Source organism: Perognathus longimembris, chromosome 13, assembly GCF_023159225.1.
Source record: "Perognathus longimembris pacificus isolate PPM17 chromosome 13, ASM2315922v1, whole genome shotgun sequence".
In the NCBI taxonomy this organism is placed as follows: domain Eukaryota; kingdom Metazoa; phylum Chordata; class Mammalia; order Rodentia; family Heteromyidae; genus Perognathus; species Perognathus longimembris.
The window spans coordinates 44,250,739-44,273,322 of record NC_063173.1 but is presented as its reverse complement, the minus strand read 5'-3'; positions in this window follow the sequence as shown (position 1 = coordinate 44,273,322).

Below are 22,584 nucleotides of genomic sequence, written 5' to 3'. Positions count from 1 at the left end.
GGATTCAAAAATAAACACTCTAGACACAAGCCCAAATTCTTTCTAGATCTTATTTTCTCTCATCTTCTCTACCTGAAGCAAGTATGGATTAGATAAGAGCCCAAGCCTTGAATTTCTTTTGCTTTTTGTCTAAGTCATAAAATAAGATTACTATATGTGGGTAAGAAAATAAAAAAAGAAGCATGTGCATGAACATATAGCCACTTCTGAAGGATATGTGTGTGTGTGTTTATGCATATCATTCCTTATTGCAAATACTAGAAAATCCGGTAGTTTTTTCTGTAATATGCTGGAAAATCCTAGTGTTTGGCTGCTCGATAATTTAACTCCTCATTTCATTTTGTTATTAGGTTAGTGTCTTATTTCTTAGCTTGAAGCTTTAGAAAGATATATGCAACTAAGAAACAAGTATGCATCAAAACTGATGACTTACTGTGATAAGGCTATCTATACAAAAATGGTAAGAAAGTCCCAATCTGAAGTATGCAATTATTTTATCAAAGAAAGCTCACGCATATATTATGAGCTGTGAACATGTGTATGGATTTAGGCTCTATCTTATGAGCATCAGTCTGGGGAAGAGGACGGCAATCAGAGGTAAAGGATCTTTTGTAAAATCAATTTTAATCATTTGCCTATATAGACTAAGATGTCTTTCTTTCAATAGTAGGTACATAAGAGCAAAATTCAATAAACAAAATAAGCTTAATACATTATTATCTGAAAGTATTCTTAAAGTATACATCTTGCTTTACACCATAGGAATTTGGCTTCAGTCAATAGTCTTGAAATATTTCCTTTTTGTAAGTATTATAAAGTCATTAACTCAGCTAGCAGAATTTTAACTCATATAATGAAGTTATTTACCTTATCCGGTGACTGTGCTAAATGGCCTTATTTATTTTGTATATAACTTTATTGATTTTGAAGAAAAAGATATCTAAATGTCTATAAAATATATATATATATGTTATTTAAAAGCCGTCTATTGAAAGGCACCAGGTATTTTCTCTCAGTGCAGTTTTGGTAGGTCATGGCCTCCATTTTAGAAAGTGGGAGAGAAAATTGGATTCAAGAAAGAGTGGAAGCAAATATTTTAGAGCAAATGAGAGTTAGAATCCCTGAGCTTACTGCCCTTTCCCCCACATAGATGAGCAGCCTTTCTTCCTCAGTGGTACTGTAAAGCAGCATGGATAGCACAATAATTGTCTCTGTCCTTAATATTTTTCAGAAAATACGAAGTGAAGAGTGGAATAATTTCACTTCAGATTGTCTTTGACCAGTGTCTTTGTCCTGTCTCTAAACTTTGTTGCTTATACACAAAAGGTCGAGACACTCCCTTCTAATTTTCCATAGTCTTTGTAGTTTATTCTAGGGTAACTCTGTCTTGGCTAGATTCTGATGGAAAGGTGCAGTTGTTTCTAGGATACCCCAGATACCAAATTCAGAGAATGTTTCAAGTTGCTCACATTGAATGGTAAGGCATTTGCATGGAAGATATAAGCATCTGCAAATATATTTTAAATCATTTCTGGGTAGTTTACAATACTACACCATAAGTACTATGTAACTAGTCATTATATTATGTTACAGAATAGTAAAATGAGAAAGCCTTTATATTTTCTGCATGTACATATTCAGTACAGGCACAGTTGGGGTTTTCTTTGTGTTTGGCTTGAAGTTAGTTCAACCCAAAGAATTGGAACCAACCAGGAAGGTGGTGATTAAAGAACACTAGAAGGCTTTCAAGGGCTTTTCCCATTTCTGCGTGGGATTTTTATTCTAAATGTTATCAGAAACGTTGTAATAACAATCATTGTGGCCCTGAACTAGCTGGTGCCTGAATTCAAGGATGTTTGAGGCTTTGGTCTCATCCACTGCTTCCTCAAATAGCCTGGGAACCTTTGTTTATCCTTCATATGGAGAATGATAGCTCCTCCTCAAGTCTTTCCTGCTGAGATCTTCCCTGGATTATCATTAGAAACCACTCTCTATCTGGATCATACAATGAAATGCCTTTTACCAGGAGCCGAGTACCCTAGCATAATACCGCGCAAATTTTTTCATCAGGGTACCCTTATGCAAAAAGGAGAGTGAACATATATTTCTAACTTGAATGATGCAAGATAGTCCTGATAGCTGAAAGTGTATTCAAAGCCTGATTTTTAAAATGTATTGAAATTCTTCTTACAAATTCACATCACAAGTTAAGACTAACATTCCTATAGCATATATGGCAGTTTATAATTTAAATATTTGACATGATTTGTTGCTTTTGTATAGGCCACCTTGCTATGGAGAATAATGTGTTTCTTATATCACATAAATTTAATCTCCAAATAGAAAAAAAATGATTTTTCACGACACTACATTAACTTTATATCTAGTGCTTTATTTATTTTTTTTTGTATACATGATGAGTCTTCCCTAGCTTTGTATCCACAATTTCTCAGAAGTGTAAGGAATTCTTGATGAGTCAACCTGTCTTCTCAGACATTCTGGCTAGTTACCTCAATTGCCTTAAATACTTACTCAGAGACCAGGGAATTTTACAATTTTAATATAATGCCTTAATTTCATCCTGTGCCTCTTTTAAAATGTCCATAAGGAGCAACATAATAAATTCACAGTTATAAGTGCTGTCAAATATAAATTCCCCAAGTACTGTAAGACAGGGAAAAGAATACAGATGATACCAGTTTGAAGGGGGTTTGAGAGAGAGAGAGGAAGCTATTTTATCTTTTCATCAACTGTACAGAGGTTAGAATTTCATGCAGCATAAGACAATAAACCTAACAAAGATCATGGTATAGTTAAATCAATATTGATTATTTAGAGTGAAAATATTTTATGGCAAGAGTAATGATCTTTTTAGGACCCTGAGAGGAAAATGCAGTCATAAAAGTAGAACAAATTACTACAATTTAATCACTTGGTAAATAGCTAAAATATGATTGGTGTCAGAGAGCAGCACATTTCTATTAAATCTAGAACATGTGATGGATTTGGTGATTATAGATTATAGAGGAGCCATTGTTGTTCAAGCTGATATGATCCCTTTATGATCTCCTCATGCTCCTTTCTCCTTACTTTTAATTTTACAGTACTGGGGTTCCAGCATAGGCTTCACTCCTGCTCAGCTAGGTTGGTACTCAGCTGGCCCTTTGCCACTTGAACCACAACTCCAGATCTGCTTCTTTGCTGTTTATTCTTTGGAAACAAAAATTTCACAGACTTCTCCCCAGACTCATTCTGAACTATGATTCTCCACATCTCAACCTCCTGGGTAGCCCTCAATGTTCAGCTAAGCAATACCTCTAGATTTGAGGAGTTAATAGGGTTCTGAAATATCCATCCAATATCCAATTATCCAAAATCCAATAGCCTTTCTTAGCTGGGCTGCTCACATTGCTGGTGATTTTCATGGAAATCATGTAAGGCTCCCACCTGCTTTACTTGGGGGACAGCCTGGGTCTGCCTTTTGGCTCCAATATCATGGCTGTATTTGATGCCAGTGTGCTTTGAGATGATGATGTTAGTTATCATTTTGTGAAAAGTGACAAAAATAATGGATGCTTGCAACACTGAAGAAGGGTAGGAAGATGGCAGGTCAAAGACACCCAGAGTCTTCAGGAAACTGAAGCAAAACCACAGATGCATGGCCTGCATGGTGAAAAGAGGGCCATCATGAAACCTACTGGAGAGCAACAGAAAATGATGAGCTATGAGCTGAAACCTTGGTATTCTGGAGTTCAGAATTTTAAGAAAAAGAGAGAATCTTAAAACATAGTGCTCTGGAATACAGGGGAAAGGAAGAAGTTCCTCTTTATTGGGCTAGAAGTAATGCTTGCCTTGAAAACAGAATGAATCTTCAGAAATTTTCTACTTTCTGCTACCTTTATGCAGGAAAAGTATGGATCTGAAGCAGAGAAAGTAGGCTTGTCATAGAGCTTCTCCTCCAAACCAAAACATGGCAAGCTGAACAATTGCCTTCAACAAGAAGAGCCACCCATTTGCAATGTTCTCACCAATATATGCTGCAGATTCTCTCCTAAGCAATTCTAAAATTTGAAAAACAGCATTTATATTTCTGGTGTCCCATTTTACATTTGACTAGAAAAGAGTGAAATAGATTAAACTTCACAAAACCATACAAGATTTTAATAATGGTCTATATTCATGATATATTCACAGTTATATTAAAATAAAAAATGCAAGGAAGTATAAAATGCTAAGAAAAAGTATTAGTAAATTACACGGTAGTCACCTAATAGTAGTAGTAGTAGTAGTAGTAATTTTTAAAATAACTTATTCATGTCCAATAAACTTTGCACTGTTCTTATTTGCAAAATGTCCCTATACCAGATTGAAGCACATTCAATTATGGACCTCTAAGAATATCAGTCAGGGTTCTACACAGCAAAAGTGAACCAACAGGAGATAGATATTAACTGTTTAATGGCTAGAAAGGGGCTTATGTGGTTGTGGGGGCTAGCTAGGAAAGTGTGAAATCACAGGGTAGGCAGCAAGCCAGAGCAGGCTTTAAGCGGGCAGACTGGAACTCTCAGCATGGGCTGATGCTTCTGTCTGTAGGTGGATTTTCTTCATTAGGTAATTCAGCCCCATTACCTTTGATTTTCCATTGACTTAATGAGGTCAATTCAGTTTATCTTTTCTTACTTCAGGTCATCTGGTTATAGACTTAAGTTTCCAAACATCTTCACCGCAAAACTTCCACAGATGTTTGATGAAGAAATTAGGGGACAAGCCCATTTATGTTCTCACATCAAATAACCATCAAACTGATCTATTTTAGGTTACTAGAAAAGGCAAGTGAATTTGGCTTTTTAGGTTTTTTTCTATATCTGTCCAAGTTGTCTATTGTAGGACTTCATAAAGGTGCTCTGAAATTATCTAGGATCCATCAATGAAAGATACTTGATTCCTTCTTACATGTCCTTTTTCCCTTATAGCTCCTACAATCTTATTTTAATTTTTTATAATTTTGTTTATTACATTGAAAACCTTTAATAATTTCAAGACCTTTCTCTTGTTATCTTTTTCCTAAAGAAGAAACCCAGAGATATAGCCCAGACTCTTAAATTGAGCCTCAAGGGAAACCTCCTTGGTTTAGCTAATAGAATGGGTTTTTAGAGATACAAGTAGGAATTCAACCCAAGAACCTTTCCCTGTGTCATGTGAGACCTTGGGTAAATCACTAAACTTTCTAGAATTTTAGATTTCTCACCAAGTGTTAATAGATACCCTATAAATTGTGATGCAGATTAGATGATGCCTTAAATGAGATTTTCTGTAGAAATAAAGCAGGAGAAAAGGGCAAGAATACAGGTAAATGATTTTTCAGACATGATTGCAAGGAATAGAATTGTGAATGTTAAGGCACGGAAAGAGAATGTGCTAGCTCAAGGCAGATTGATATGCGCATACCTACTCAGGCCAACTGGGACTTCATCCCATTAAATTTGGGTTTTCTGTTTCAAAGAAGAAGGTAGCAGTTACCTTTTTACTCCTACTTTTCACTGGCAGTAGATGATCCATCTTTTCCCACTTCCAGGAACCTAAGAGTAAGGATGCTGAAAAGCTTTACCCAGACATCACACACTGAGGGAGTCAGAGAATTTCAAAAAGACACCCAGTGTTGTTGTATGATTTGCCATCTCAGAGGCTATACCTGTATGCATCTACTTATTGCAGTAAATGATGTGAAAACATTTGGAAGAACAAAACAAAATAAAACATGCCCAACAGGGAAAGACTGGTGCTTCAATGAATGGCTCTAAACTATGTCTCAGCCATGCACTGGCTGTCACACAGTGATCAAATCATGTAGCTTCTTTTCTGTCCAATGATTAGAAAGTGTGGATAACATTGCTTGTCTGTGGATTTTTGAAAGCATGTCATTTGTATAATGTATATAAATAAACATATACCAATTTTTATTTTGCTTTGTTTCTGTTCCAGATTTCAGGTGTATGATTTTCCTTTCACTGAAATCATTTTAAATTTGACTTGCTGTGCAATGTCTAAATTATTTCTTCTAATATTGTTAATCACCATTTTGCTCTGCAGTCTCCTTGCTGTGTTTTGTTTCCAGAAGAGTTCTATAGTCAATGTCTCTTTGTATCAGTGATGACCTTTATCCTTTGTCTTCATACTCATGGACTTTGATGTTTCTACTGAGTCAGCTTTCATTTCCTGATACTACAAATGCTCTCATTTTTTGAAATTTTCATTTCATATTCAATAATATTATAAAAGAGTAGCTATTCAATCCTTTGAAGAAAAACCTGTGACTTTTAATAATACAGTTTTTATGTCCTTTGGCTCAAGATCACAACAATAAACAAAACAATACTTCTAATTACTTTCTGATCTTGAACTAACTAGATCTCAAGCCATATTTGCATATGCAGATGGACTCAGTTTGTTCCTGTTTAGGATTAAGTAAGATGCTGGCTTGGCACCACTCACAACAAGAAATTATAAAGCAAAGTTTGACTCTGTGAGAATTCACTTTCCTACAATAGGGATAACCATTGGCTGTGCCTTAAAGAGGCACAAGAAATAGGGCATCATAAATTATTCTTTACTTAGCCCTAAGAATGCTGACAACCTACCTGTGATGTTTGGATTAAAAAAGCAAAAGCACTAAGGAGAGGTTTGTAGAAATGTCAGCAAAGGTGATGGAAAATAGCAAGTTTAAACTTCAAAATAAAACAGATGTTAGAAAATGTCACCTCTATAGGCAGTTGATTGCCAGTCTACTCTTCTGCTTGTCAAACTGAGTCAGTTTGTTTCCAGCATCACTGAAGTTATGAAAATTTCAGAGTAAATCTGCATTATTTTTTGACAAAAGACATATCTGTACTTTTATTATACTTTTCTGCTATATTCAGGGGTATAACAAGTCCTTTTATACTCTGAGTCAATAGAAGCTTTATTAGTTTTCAATCATCAATTCATATTGCAGCACTGTGGGAAGAAAGAGTCCATATGCTTAACAAAACAAAGGTTCTCTTTGTCTTTGCTTGCTTTTCAGTGTAGTTTGGGGCACTTATACTCATCATGGCATGATGGAACAAATGTGAAACTGTCTGTAGACTGCTGAATCAGAGCATTGACATTGTGAAAGTCCTAGGATAATTGGACCCTTAGATACTTCAGGTCCAGGGCTTACCTGGAGGCAGTAGGCAACTATAATTCCTTGACCATCTTTTTTCTCAGGACTATGTGACACAAATGTTCATTCTACTGTCTCTGCCCAAGTCTGTAGGAAGCATAACTGTCCCTTAAGAGGTGGTGGCATTTTTTCAGTCTAGACATGAGCAGAGAGAATAGATTAAGAGAAAGCTTTCTTAGGATGAACCAAGAACCATGCATCAACGAGCCCTGATAATAGTAAGTATGTTGAGTAGCACTTAATATTCAAATTTAATTCCACTATATGCCAACATAGTATAAGAAGGGGGCTACTCTGATCTGCTTCCTCCATATTAAGAGCAAAACAAAACAGAACACTAAGCTTCTGCATGTTAGGCTGTTTGAACTATATTTGGGCTGCCTTTGAGCTACATTTGGGCTACAATTGAGGTGATCAATTGAGAATTTGGGCCAATATCTACCTTCAATCCTGTTTTCTAGACTCTTTTGAGCATTGAACAATGAAAGTTACTTTCTCCGCCTTTGCTCCCAGCCATGGCAATGATCTTGGTCTGCTAATATACTTCTTTGTATCTCATGTTCTTCTTTCTCTGCTTGCCTTCTGACTTGTAAGAAGTGACTTTTATCAGCTATCAAACTGTCATCCAAACATCACCTCTCCTTATATTCCTTTCCCTTGCCCATGATTTAGGTTTTACATTCTATTGGCTCCTACATATTTCTACACTACACTCTAATGGTACAGATTTCTTTTGGGTTCCCACTGACATTCTGAGCTCCACAAAGAGGGAAGACTTGATAGGCTCCATCTTTTTTGCTAAATTTCCAAAGCATGTATAGCACAATTCCTGGCACATGTATTAGCAACACATAGCCAAATTCATCATTTCATATGGACTGTCTTCACTATTTGTGGCATTAACACTATTATTGGCAGTAACATCTACAATCTATACATATATGTTATCTACATGAGTAATATATTTTTTTTGTAATTTTGTGGCTATCTTGATCATTTAATGATTTTTTCAAGTTGCATAAAGGGAATCTGATAAACATATAACTGAAAAATGGATAGAATTTATTATCTAGTGATGTTGAGATGTTGAATCATGAAGCGAGGAACTGACCAATTTTACCTTTCTTCTTTTCCCTATGCTGTCATTTTAGCTGCTTTATTTCCTTCTTATACCAACCCTTCCCTTTCCTTGAGGATGAAGGGATATGAAACTGTTCATCATCACACTGTAAGAACTTGGTATCATTAGTTAGTAATTCATTACTCCAATCAAAAGTGCTAATCCCATCACCCTTGCTATCACTCCTGATAAATCAGAAACATTCTAGCAAGAAGTCCATGGAGTTATGGAACATTTGTGAACAAAACTATTCTCCAGAGATCTTCAGTGGTAGAGTCCCAGGAAACACTCAAAAGAAAGTCTCCATTACATATTATCTCCCCTATTCATATAATGCTTTTATTTTTAAATTATCTTAAGTCATCATACAAAAAGATTTCAATTCACCCTCTCAATTTATGACGCTAATACACCTTGACCCTGTAATACTTTGTTTTCATTGCTGTTCACCTGAGTTGGAATTGTTCTTAGAACAGAATATGTTCTTCTTCATGAAATTTCTTATTGATGGCAGGAAAAGAAAGCCCTGTCAGCTATGCATGTAGTTTACAAGTACACAGCATATGTTTGAACAAATACACAACAGATGAAAAGTTAACTAAAACCTTTACCGATTTAATGGCATTTATGAATTGTGTGTAAAATATTTTTTTCTGCTGATTGACAGAATTTTATCCTCATGGGTGTATATTTTTTTCTGAGCATTCAAGGAGTATTCAGATTTTAGATATGCAATTACCACACTGAAAGCAGAGCACAACTTCTGGAGTGAGGAAAAGAGCAACAGTGAACAGAAATAGAAGCTCATTTGTTTCCAAGCTGGAAGATGGTCAAAGGAAAGTACAACATTCACACCTGGGTGTGCAAATCAGTACCTATACCTCTCCATTCAAAGTGCTGGCAGTCTCTTTTGGCAGGTTAGCCTGAATGTTGCAGGTAACACCTTTTGCTATGAGATTTTGATATTATTATTACAGCTGTATTACCAAGTACCTAATATCTAAGTGTGCAGTAAAGCACTCTCAACAGAATTTTTACTGTATATATTTCTGAGTCAAGTCATAAAATACAATTTCATATCAACTAATCATCACTTCTGCTGCTGACAGTCTAACCTCTGCCTTGGGAAACACATTGCTAGAAATCACTGCTGCCATTGCATTTAGGGATTAATGATTGAATTAGCAAGTCATACAGGTGGACCATAAGTTATAGGAAACTAGATAAAGGGGTAAGTACTATTATCCACTTGAGGGTGTACCTTAAAAAGGTGAGGGGCCTCTGACAGGAAAAGCAAGCTCCAAGGTTCTTGTCTGCTTTTATTAAAAAGTAGTTGTCAAACCCTGAAGGACATTTGTCTTTCCCTCTGTCAGAATAAGGCTGGAATCCTTCATGAACAATGTTCTACTTGTGTTTCCAGAGTTAGCTGTTGTTTAATTATGTATTGCCTAAATATTATCTTGACAGCATAAATAATATATTGGCAATTGGTATGGGTTATTTGCTAAGACTGGAAAGGTAATATTGATCAGACCTTCCTAGACATGACTGCATCTACATTGTCCCAAAGTTTTATTACATACTTGGTGAATTCCAAGAAAGAAAATGACACCTTTTTCTGATAACTTGGAGTTGGAGTTCAGGCTACATATATATTGCATGTATTTTATATAAAGATTATGCATAGGATTACACATAGAATATATTATGTATATGTGAGGAAAATGCAAATCACAGAAAGAAATTAAAGTTGTCCATAAACTCATTACCCCAGTGCAAACATTTTGTAACCATCATTCAATATTCATTCATTTATCAAATATTTACTGATTACCTACAGTACACAAGAATTTCCCCAGATGATGGAAATGCATTAGTGGTCCAAACAGAAAAAAACATCTCTATTATTTTGGAGATTAAGTTTAGGGGCAGTGAGTCAATAAACAAACAAGTAAAGTTTGAAGTTGTTGGATACTAGCCACTTGGATATTTTTTCATGGATGTACTTCTTTCTCCTGTGTTTCCTTTTGTTGTGGTACTGGGGCTTGAAGTTGGGACCTGTATTAGTGGGGCAAGGGCTCTGTCATTTGATCCATGCCCCTGGCATTTATTGCTTTTGTTATTTTTCACATAGAACCTTACACTTTTTTTTTTCTTGGACCTCAGACTACAATCCTCCTTTTTATACCTAAGAGGTTATGGAAATTACCATGCCCATTTGCTCTTCTGAGGTAGAATCTTTACTAACATTTCTGCCTGAAATGACTTGAAACCATGATCCTCCTGTTATGCCTCCCAAGTAGCTGAGATTACAGGCATGAGCCACCAATCCTGGTTATCCTCCCACTTCTGATTGGGTTTAAAGAATATGAGGCATGGTGAAATGTGCAGGGAAAGAGAGATAAGGGTATTTATACCTGTTGGTCTATGGGCTGATTTAGGGCTCAGCTGTTGTTCAGCATCTATAGTTACAGCTTTTCTTTTCTGCTTCTGTTATCAGCTTTCTTCTATTATACCTTTATCCCAGGTGTAATATTGGTTTTGGCACTGTTACTCACACTGAGATGAGGTTTAGGTTTTGTTTAGTTTGCTGTACTACTGCTACTCACACCTTTGTATATGGCCCTTCCATTAAATTTTCTTTTTCTTTTTTTTTGTGCACGTCTCGCTTTATTGAAATAAATTCTGCTCTTAAATAGGTCAGAGAGTGGCAGGAAGGGGAGGGGTGTACGTGCACCTATCTAGGGACTGTGAAGGGAGGCCTGAGCTGTCCGTCAAGGGTGGAGGGGCGAGGGACCAATCCTAAGAGGTGGCCTAATTCTACGTCACAGCCCACAGGACCACCTCCGGGTTCACCACCAGGCGCCATCTTGGTCACACGTGGTCCCAAGGCTGGGAGGCAGGGCCAGCTAGAACTGCCTTTCCAGGTTCCATGCAATATCTACACATGACCCTGGGGCCAGAAGACAGCCATGCCGTCCCAGGGCTGGGAAACAGGCGGGGCCAGCTAATTGCCTCTTTCTGATGTGATATGCCCAGGCATGTCCCACATCTCCCCCTTTTTGTTTTATCAGCAGGTGGCTTCCCTACTCAAGAGTGTGCCTGTCTTAGGTTGCCCCCTTCTGAGGATCTTAACCATCACTGACTACCACTCTAGCTCTTCAGGCAATCCTACCTGCCAGCCCAGTAGAAAAACTCGGGGGGAGGAATTGACATTTAAGAATAGGCCCTGTTATTTTTGCCTCATGCCTGTATACCCTGGTAGGGGTCATGGCCAACCTCATAGGGTTCCCAATTGGCTAAAGGCAGCATATTGCTGTCGGACCACCATTAACTGGACAGCTCTGGCTCATTGCTTAAGAAATAGGGGAAGCCTATTAACCACGCAAGGGTCAAATGTAAACACAGAGGCAAATGTAAACACAGAGGCAAATGTAAACACAAGGCAAATGTAAACACAAGGATCATGGGGGATCTCTCCCACAGGGGGGAGAAGGTAAGGGAGCTATCCATTTAGCTCAGTCTAGGGAAAATTGGAGTTCATTCTGTTTCAGTGCCGCTCAGGATAAAAAGTAGGTAAAGTCCCCCTTCTCTGGCGGTGAGGTCAAAGCAGGCAGAGTTCCCCTTCTCTGGCGGTAAACAGGTCCAGGCCCTGGCTATTCTGGAAGTCCATGGCAGCCAAGGTGCTAGCAACTTAATGCATATCATTAGAAGACAGTTTATAGTAAACATGAAGCAAGGAGCCAAGACCCTCAATGCCTATTTCCCCCCAATGGGAAACCCTAAGCTCAGCAATGGGGGAAAGGCAAAAAGGGAAACAACAGTGCAAACTCCATTCTAGTTCTTTGGCAATAAGCTGTAGGCGGTATCGCCACAGAGAAACATTGCACCATAAAAGATGTCGAGGTAGAGTCCAACAAGGGAAGTAGGGCCAGGCAACTGGAAGGAAGGGAGGCTGGCTACCTCCATTGTTGTCCACAATTTCTGATACACGCAGGCAGGTTTCCCATATTTCCAGGAAGGAGCAGGAAGAAATACACCATGGTCTTTTTCATTCCTAGAGAGAAAAAGCAAGGAAGCATACCTCAAGAGGGGGTGCTCTTGGGTAGTTATTCTGGTGAACAGTATTTTAGGTCTCTAGCAGGTATCCAAATTGGGCTTGGTTCCCCAATCGGGAAAACACATCCAAAGCCCCTTCCCACACTAATAAGGGGGTCAGGACCTCGCCATGATCCAGTGAGGGGGTCCTTCCATTGGACTTCCACCTTTAAATAAGGTGTTTGATTTGACCAATGCCTCTGAAAGGCCGTTAAAGGTTGATCTTTGGAAAAATTTAAAATATTTAATGTAAGCATGGCTGTCCTTAACTGGTCATAGGGGTTGCTTCCCCCTTTTTGTTTTATTAATTGATCCTTTAGGGTCTTATTATGCCTCTCGATTATGGCTTGACCCCTTGGATTGTACGGTATTCCAGTGGTGTGTTTAATATTCCATATTTGAAAAAATCTTTGCAATGGTTTGCTTATAAAGCAAGACCCATTGTCTGTCTTTACCTGTAGGGGTAGCCCCAGGATGGCAAAACATTGTAGGAAATGGCTTTCAACATTCTGGGCCCTTTCACCTGAATGGGCAGTTGCCCAACAAGAATGTGAGTGGGTGTCTATAAATATATATTTTAATTTTTTAAAGGGAGCATAATGGGTCACATCAGTTTGTCAGAAAACATTAGGCTTAAGGCCTCTGGGGTTAACTCTAGGACATTGTAGAGGCGGGACCTGCAGGAATGGCATACATGATTTGCATGTCCTTATGATCTTTTCTAAGTCCTTTATAGGAATCTTTGATGTAACCCTCTCCAATTTAAATGCGTAAGCTTGTGAAGTCCTTGAGCCATTTGAAAATTTTGAGGCTGCGCAGTGGCTATGGCTATAATAGTCCCATTAGTAGCCAGTTGATCAGCCATTTGGTTTCCTCATGCCAAATTTCCAGGCAGCTCCTGGTGTCATCTGAGATGCTGTAAAAAGATGGGCTCAGCCCATTCCTTTAGTAAGGACTGGACCTGGATCATTAAGGGAGTAATTGGATTTTTATCTAGTTTAATGTATGAGGACACTATGGTTGGTAACAAATTAACTACATACAAACAATCAGAAAACAGGTTCATCAGCTGCTGGACATGGGTTAGTGCCAGGGCAACTGCGTACAGTTCCTTAAACTGTGCAGACCCTGTAACTGGCTCAAAGTAGTGGAGTAGTGGAGTATATCACCGCAGCAGATCCCACTTTTCCTCCATCAGTAAAACCATTTACTGCTTTAATAAGAGGTTTGGTAGAGAAAAGTATGGGGGGAGTCCACTGTGATCTCGAAAATGAGGTTACCCATTTTGAAGTGCCATAATGGCAGTCCAACTTCCCCATGAAACCCTCTAAGGCACTAGTCACCTGATTATGATTTATTTTAACCCACTCAAATCTGACAGCTGGTAGGGAATAACTAGTACATCAGGATCCCACCCATAATGTCTCAGGGAAATATCTCTGCTCTTAATTACCAGGTCAGCTAGCTGGTCTAGCTGGGAGTAAACCTCGGGAGCCCCTCCTACTGATGCATGTACCCATTGGAAAGGCTCGCCCACCTGAGTAATGGCGGCTGAGGAGAACTCTGAGCTGGGAAGGATCCAAAGACAAAGGGGACATTTGGGCCTATAACGAGCCAATTGTAACATATTTAGGGCTGTCTGAATTTTTTGAAATATTACTTGATGTGATGGAGTTATTGTAATAACATCAGTGGGGGCTTTATCCTTTAAAGAGTCATAAAGTGGAAGCAGATCTTCTGTAGGCAGGTGAAGCCAAGGCCTTAACCAGTTAATCTCACCTAACAGTTTTGTAGCTCCACCAAAGTATAGGTGCCATCAAATCAAATTATATTATATCATTGAACCTTACTGGCAGGTGGAAGAGAGCACAAATGAATATCAATAAAGAGGGCAAAGGGTCAGGACAATGTTCAGATTCTTCCATCCCAAATCAGCAGGCCTTGTTAGTCATGTGTGATGGAGGCAGGCAGGAGAGATGGGTTGGACACCTTCTGCTGGGTTGCCTGCAAATTTCTATACAGACTGGTTAAAGATATTAGTTTGGGAGCAGACTGTGGAGGCAGCTTCCTGTAGCCATGGAACGCCACAGTCCACACAGCTAACACACATGTCGACTGGAATCCTATAAAGCAAAATATTAATGCTGCGTCAGAAAAATCTAGGTTAGCAGCCACATTTGCACACTTGTTTCAAAATGATTCTGGTCCCTTGATCTTAAAGAGTTTATGAGAGCACAGGAAAAGAAAAAAAATGGAGAAGTAAAATCTTAGTCTATACCAAAGAATTGTTTTTTGTTTTTATTTTTCAAAATTTTATTATCAAACTGATGTACAGAGAGGTTACAGTTTCATACGTTAGGCATTGGATACATTTTTTGTACTGTTTGTTACCTTGTCCCTCATACCCCTCCCCCCTCCCCCTTACCCTTTCCCCCCCTGAGATGTTCAGTTCACTTACACCAAACAGTTTTGCAAGTATTGCTTTTGTAGTTGTTTTTCTTTTTTTACCCTTTGTCTCTCAATTTTGGTATTCCCTTTCAATTTCCTAGTTCCAATACTAGTATACATGGTTTCTAATATACTCAGATAAGATTACAGAGATAGTGTAGGTACAACCACAGGAAGGTGATACAAGAACATTATCAATAATAGAAGCTACAGATACACATGGGACATTGAAAGTAGTTACAACTGTGATATAACAATTGTCTCCATAACATGGAGTTCATTTCACTTAGTATCATCTTAAGTGTTCATAAGGGTATAGCTATTGGGCCTTGTGATGCTCTGCTATGACTGCCTAAACCTGTAGTAATTATTCCCAATAAGGGAGACCATAGAGTCCATGTTTCTTTGGGTCTGGTTCACTTCACTTAGTATAATTTTAAGAATTGGTTTTTTGTTGTTTTTGGTTTTTTGGCTTGGAGTCTGGTGATAAGAGTCAGGATTGTCTCCAGGATGTTCACTGTGACTCTACCCACAGGCTGCAAAGATCAGTTTAACATAAGATTTAAAGTAAGTTAAAATAGTAGTTAAAAAGGCAAGTAATTTTTAAACCATGATGCCAGTTTTTACATGTTTTACCAACAGACAGACAAACAGACATGCATACATACATACAGACAGTTGTGCACAGCTTTGGGGTGCCCTTAGAATTTTTTTTTAATTGGCCATGTAACTTTTCTGGAATTCCAGTGGCAAAATGATATTATTTTGCCCATATTTTAGAACCACGTGGTCAGTTAGAAAACAAAAACTTTTCCTAGGAAACAAAAATTTTCACAGATTATCTGGCAAATAAAGAAGCCACATTTTGAGAAACCAGTTCAGCTCCAATGGGGGGCTGAAGTGGGATGCTATGACCAGAGAAGGTCCAGGAGATGGAAGACAAGACACGAACAGAACACAGACATAATGGCAGCGGAGCTGGTCAGAGCCTCAGCAGGCTCAGAGCAAGACACCTTCGCCTTCCAGCATTTGAATTGCAAGTCACATTTGAATTGCAGGATACATTGAATTGTAAGGTCACAGTTGCAGGCTTTAGGGTGGGGGGGGGGTAGGGTTACTGGGAGCTGGAGTCTCCACATCCCTGCCCAGCCTCCAGGAATTTGGCAAGCCCATTACCTGGGGTGTGGGTGGGAGGCGCTTGCTAAAACCCATTTTATTGCCCACCACATGGTCAATGCTAGAGAAAACTTAGGGTTTAGCCAACAACAATCAGAATTCAACCAACCAAACCTCCAAACTTAGCAAACATCAATAACAAGAACAGAAAACCATTTTTTTTTTTTTTTTATCTTTCAAAGCAGATGTTAAGCAAATAAACCCTTCTCCTCCTGGGCAGTGAAGGAGCCATCCAAGACATTCCTTAGCAAATGCGTCCCAGGCCAAGTCGCTCTTTAAGGTCACCTCAGAAGCAGGAGGAGTGAGAGTCTTAAAAGGGTCTTTACTGTCCCCAGGCATTGGGGGGCCTGGGGAGAAACAGGCCTTGAGGGGGAATAGGGTTGGGTAAACCCCTAGAGGGGGGTCCTCTCCCGAGTTAATTTCCCTCTTCCTCACCATTTGTTCTACACTGTCCCAAGTGGCCCAGTTGAAAAGATTGGTGGCCACCAGCCAAGGCACGGTGCGTGTCAAGGTCTCCCAGATCCTTTTGGCCTGGGAGTCAGAGATGTCTAAACCTATGCTTTGAAGCATGAACCTCAGTACCCTAAGCACCAGATCATCATACTGCGTTTGAGATTGCCCCTTCTTTTCTGGGGATACCCTTACCTCTCGGAACTCGCTTGACTTGGCTCTCCAATAGCTCTAAATCTATGCTTCCTCCTGCCCCACATTGGGGTCTTTAGCCCCCAGTGCTCTCCTGACCTGCAGGAGAGATGGGGAAGCATGCCCTGACCAGGACTGGCCAAGAAAGTAGAAGGGTCGATGGACTGCCCACACCCAGCTCCCCCCTCACCGGAGGACAATCAGATATGTCCGGGAGAATGTCTTGCACACATCTCCCCATTAAATTTTCTTAATCACCACATTCTGCCTGCCATCTGCTATGGTCCAGGATCTTGATTGATATGTTCAGTAAGCCACAGTTATAAATGCAATGGATGAAAAATAAACATAGGGGAAGGCACTGAAAACTTTGAGAAGAACATGGAACTTCAGATGGGGTATTGAGGTTCAGGTTCGATTAGAGTTCCTTCAAGATCTACTTAAGGAAGCATCTAGACACTAAGTGGGGAGGAAAGAGAGACAGAGAGATAGACAGAGAGACAGATAAATATCTTGCCAAAATAGAGTCATGGTCAAGGTTGGCACATTTTGCAACTTTATAAGTCAGGACCAATCAAAATCCATTACTAAAATATGGAACCAACTCAAGTGCCCCTTAATAAGTAGTTGATCAAGAAAATGTGGTACATATACACAATATAATTCTATGCTTCTATCAGGAAGAATGATATTGCCCTATTTGTAAGGAAATGGAAAGACTTGGAAAAATTCATACTAAGTAAAGTGAGCCAGACCCAAAGAAACATAGGCTATATGGTTTCCTTCATTGGTAATACGTACATGTCTAGGATAGTCCTAGCAGAAGACCACAATAGCGCTATGTATATATGAACACATAAGATGATGCTAAGTGAAATGAACTCCAAGTTTTGGAAACAAGGTATTTATCTTTGGTGTTGATATTTTCAGTGTACCATGTGAAATTATGCCTTTTTCTTTTGTCTTTCTTCCCCATAGTTCTACCCTTGATGTCATTGTAACTGATTCTGGTACCCTTGGTATTGTATGTACATTTATTGAAACTAGGGAAGTGAAAGGGAACATCAAAATGGAAAGATATGGGGTAAAAGTCAAACCAATGCAACAGCAATACTTATAAGGCAATATGCTGTAAAGAAAGTGTACAACTCGAGGTGGGGTGAATTAGGGAGGGGGGAAGGTGGGATAAAAATGAGGGAGGAAGCAACAAGTTTGATATTTAATGTACTCAAGGCCTTATATATGAAATTGTAACCCCTCTGTACATTACTTTGACAATAAAAAATAAATATTTTTTTAAATGTGCTTTTATTACTTCTGGGCACAGGTAGCACTGGTTATTAGAACATGTTCATCATTGATATGCAGAGAGAAAAAATTTGCAAGTCAGTGTAGGGTATATAATTACAGTATATAATAACAAGAAGTAGCTTATGGAACAAAGAGAACTCCAACAAAAGAAGTAACATCTCTTTTGCTTGTTCTAAGCTAATGGAAGCATAGTTCTTGTAGCTAGAGCTTTCTTTACAAGGTAAATCTTTGACTGAGCCACAAGCACCCTCTCCAGCAAATTGGTCAAAAACAGAAGAGTCCCTGGACATGCCCACTATGCTGATTTATTGGCTAAATTCCTTTCCTTGAAAGAAGACAGAGATTGTGTCAGCAAGCATGTGCGTACTTGTGATTGAGTTCGAGCATACAAAGGCTTTACTGGTGGCTATGTTTAGTGTCTTGAGTGAAGACTGAGAGTGATGCATTTATTTGTCTAATCCTGTAAATCTTTCTGAGCTACCCTCAGGTTCTTAGCCCATCTCTGAGAATATGCATTGTGCAGGGAATTAGGTTAGGTTGTCACCGAAGTAAACTTTTATCATAAGTCTAAATTTTCTACCCACTAATCTTTTCTATGACAGATTCTATTTCTGTACTGTTATGTTTAGGGAAAATAAGGAATTAAATACTATTTTAAGATAGTAACCTTTTGCAAATAGATATTTGGCAAATGTTTGTTAGTTAAAATTTAATTGCTATCAACTTTAGGCCCTTTCTATTTCCTCTCACCTCCCCCAAAGTGTGTTGTTTTTTTTTTTTTTTACATGACCCTCAGCCTTAGTGATATGGTACAGAAAAAAGGGCTCAAAAACTTATTAGAAGTCAACCCAAAGTGAAGAGACAAACTCCAGCATTTTCTCTGGCTTTTAAAAGTTCTGTTTTCTCTTGTCTTTTTTCATATCTCAGTCACACCTCTGGAGACTCCAAGTGCCAACATAAATATAAACACAAGTCACTAAGTTTCTCAGGCACTGACACAAAAGGAATCAACAATGGGAAAACTGGCACTGTTCAGACCCAAGGAGTCTTCCTTGTTAAGCCAAGTTTGGATCAGAAGGTTTTTCTCTCTGAGGAGACTTACTATCTCTTTCCAACTGTGGAGTGGGTTGTTATGATGGCTCTGGGGTATAGAGCTCATGCAATCAAAGAAAAATCCCATATTCTCACAAGTGATTTCTTTGCAAACATTATTATCGCCTGTTTATAAATGAAGAAGCTGGGATGCAAGCAAACTCAGAACTCTTAAATGATGAAACTAATCTATATACCTGAATGTGCAGAGCATTCTACATGATGTCCATGTGTGTACTTAATCACTGTTCTACTGAGATGCTTTAGAGAAAACTGGAGAATGAGAGGGAAATCTATCTTAAAAGTTAGTTATGTCATTTCCAGGAAAATAGATAGACCTGGAAAAAAATTTGTCAAGTGAAGAAAGTCATGCCCAGAGAGACAAAGGGCATGTTTCCTGTCATGGATGAAAGTTAGAGTCATATTCTAACTACACATGCAAAAATATACAGGGTCATATGTATATATACACAAACATGTTAACTAAGATCTGGTTTATGCATGGGAGGAGTCCGGTGGTGTAGTGTCTTTGAACAGCTAACTTAACAGTTCAAGAATGGGAATAACCAGAAAGCTGTAACGCTTGTTATTTGGGTGGTGGTGACAAGGGGGAAGTAGATGAATGGAGAGAGGAAGGATGGCAAATACAGATGTAACATTCAAGCTATGTCTGTGAAAATGGAATCAGGTAAATTAAGGGGATGGATGTATGGGATTGGGAGAGATGGGGGAGAAGGATGAAAGGAGTGACATTGATCAAAATGCTTTGTAGTCACAAACTCAAAGATTTTATTTAAAATAAAACGTCCTGGTATAACTACTTAAGGGTAATTTAAAAAATAATAAAAGTTAGTAACACAGAAGAACCATTAGGGTATATAGGAATGTTGCACATTGATAATGAAATGGTTTCAAGAAGTTTCAACTTAAGATGTCTATTCTTACTGCATCCAAGGGGGACAAAGAAGGAAGAATGTTTCTGAATGTTCATTTTAGTGACCTCTAATCTTAACATTGCATGACTTTGCTTCCCACATTATTTGGAGTAGATCTTCAGAGACTAAAATTTCAGACTTACTCTGTCATTACACTAAATTGTTGAGATGTGTTTACTTTCCTTAATGTTGATTTATGGCTGGATCTGTTCACAGGCTTCTATCCGTCTACTGCCTTTGCACTTGTGTGCTTACACATTTTACTTGTTTAATTCCTTGTAGTTCTTAGTTCAGGTCACCTCACTTAGTGGAATACATATTTCCTCTCAGCATTCTGAACACTGAACTAATGTTGCCCATTGTAGCTTTTGTCCATCACTGATGGAATTTCCTATTGTCCATATTTCCCACTACATCGGATACCTATGCAGTGAGAGATCTAGTCTTTCATCTGTTTCTGATGCTGAAACAGATGCCTAGTAAAATTTTCTAAAATGAGTGGAAGGATGAAGGCCTAAGTAAGTGGTGAATAGAACAAGTTAATTAATCCTTCTTGCAGTTAAAGAGTTCATATTAGCCCTTCACACTTAGATTCTCTGAATTCAGATGATTCACTGAGGTATTTGCTGGTTACAGAGTCCTGGAGCACATTTCCTGTCCATGTTACCAACAACCATGCCTTGGTGTCCTGACTAACATATACAATGAAACAGCCCATCATTCAAAATTTGTTTTAAATGTTATAAGTGATGACATACATACACATACCAAGAAAACATGAACAGCTTTATGTCTTATATAGTGTAGCTTTCTGGGGAGAGAATAGTTACCAAGAAGTCTGAAATGGGTTGAGATCCAGGAAACTAAATGGGAGTTCTCCCAGTGGTCATAGAGTATAGCTGAGTTGAGGGTTTTTGTGAATGATTTCTGGGCTCATATGTTTGAAATTCCTGCCAGTATTAAACAAAGGACACCCAAGTCTTTCTTGTGGGCTTGCATGCATGTGGGCATAAGAAAAGAGAGAGACAGCCAACTGCCATTTGCAAACTAATATCACAAATGGACTCTTTTTTTTTTTTTGTAACATACACTGTTGTATAATCCAATCATCTTGAGTGCAAGTGAGATCTGTGACTTGTTTCTAACCAATACATTATGACAAAAGTAATGGATGGTCCCCTTTAAAACCACTCCCACTCTATGTTTCATTGATGAGACTCTTCACTGTATTGCATCTAGAGGCTGGATGAACTAAGTGACTAGGTTGGATAGGTGAACTGTTGGTGAACTGTTTGTTGATGGCCTCTAATAATTGCAGGGAGCCTCAACAATGACATCAACCTCTAGCCAACAGGCAAGAATAGGCCATGGTCCCGCGTTGAATTGATCCCAGGTAAAAACATAGCCTTGGCCTCATCTATTTCCATCTTTGAGCAGAGGTTTCAGTGAAGCCATATGCAGATTAGTAACATTTATTAGGAGATAATAGATGTGCTGCCTTAAATATGAAACTGTAACCCCTCTGTACATGACTTTGACAATAAATAATTATTAAAACAAATATATTTTGGGGCTGGGGATATGGCCTAGTGGCAAGAGTGCCTGCCTCATATACATGAGGCCCTGGGTTCGATTCCCCAGCACCACTTATACAGAAAATGGCCAGAAGTGGCGCTGTGGCTCAAATGGCAGAGTGCTAGCCTTGAGCAAAAAGAAGCCAGGGACAGTACTCAGGCCCTGAGTCCAAGGCCCAGGACTGGCCAAAAACAAACAAACAAACAAAAAAAAAAACAAATATATTTTGATCTATGTAAAAAAGGAAGTTAGTAAATAACTTCATGATGCATACTTTGTTATGCATCAATAGGAAGCTAATATTGTTCCCTCTAGAGAATCGTTCTGTCATTACTACCTTTGTCCTGATATCATACTTCCATTACACATCCTGCCATGTAGTGACTTCTGAATCACCCAGCTGTTCCATCACGGTGGTGAGCTGGTGTTTCATGGAATGTTCACACTTTTCTAAGACTTTGATGCTGACCCTGGATCATTCAACAAGGTGAATGACACATTAATAATGGCTTACAAGTTGTGGTGAGGTTTTAATTAATTCATTTATTTTTATGGTTTGAATGCAGAATCTTGTGCTTGCCAGGTAGCTACTCCATTACTTGAGTGTTTCCCCAGTTGTCAGCCCTTTCTTCTCTTGTTATTTTTCCAAAAGTTTTATAGTTATGCCCAAGCCAGCCTGGACAGTGATATTTCTATTTATATTTCCAAATAGTTGGTATGATAAGCATTCACCAATGCAGCCAGGAATTTATTGGTTGAGATGATGAAATACAAACTTCTTGTCACATGATTACAAGCATGAGTCATTTTGCCTGGCTTGTTTCTGTGTTTTAGGATATGGTTTAGCTATCTATCATAAGCTAGATTTGAACTCACAATCCGCTCACCTAAGCATCCTGAGTGTTTACTGCCATAGCTGGCTTGGTTAAGAGCTATTGATGATGAATAAGTTCCAAAATAACTTTGTGACACATAGCATTTAATAC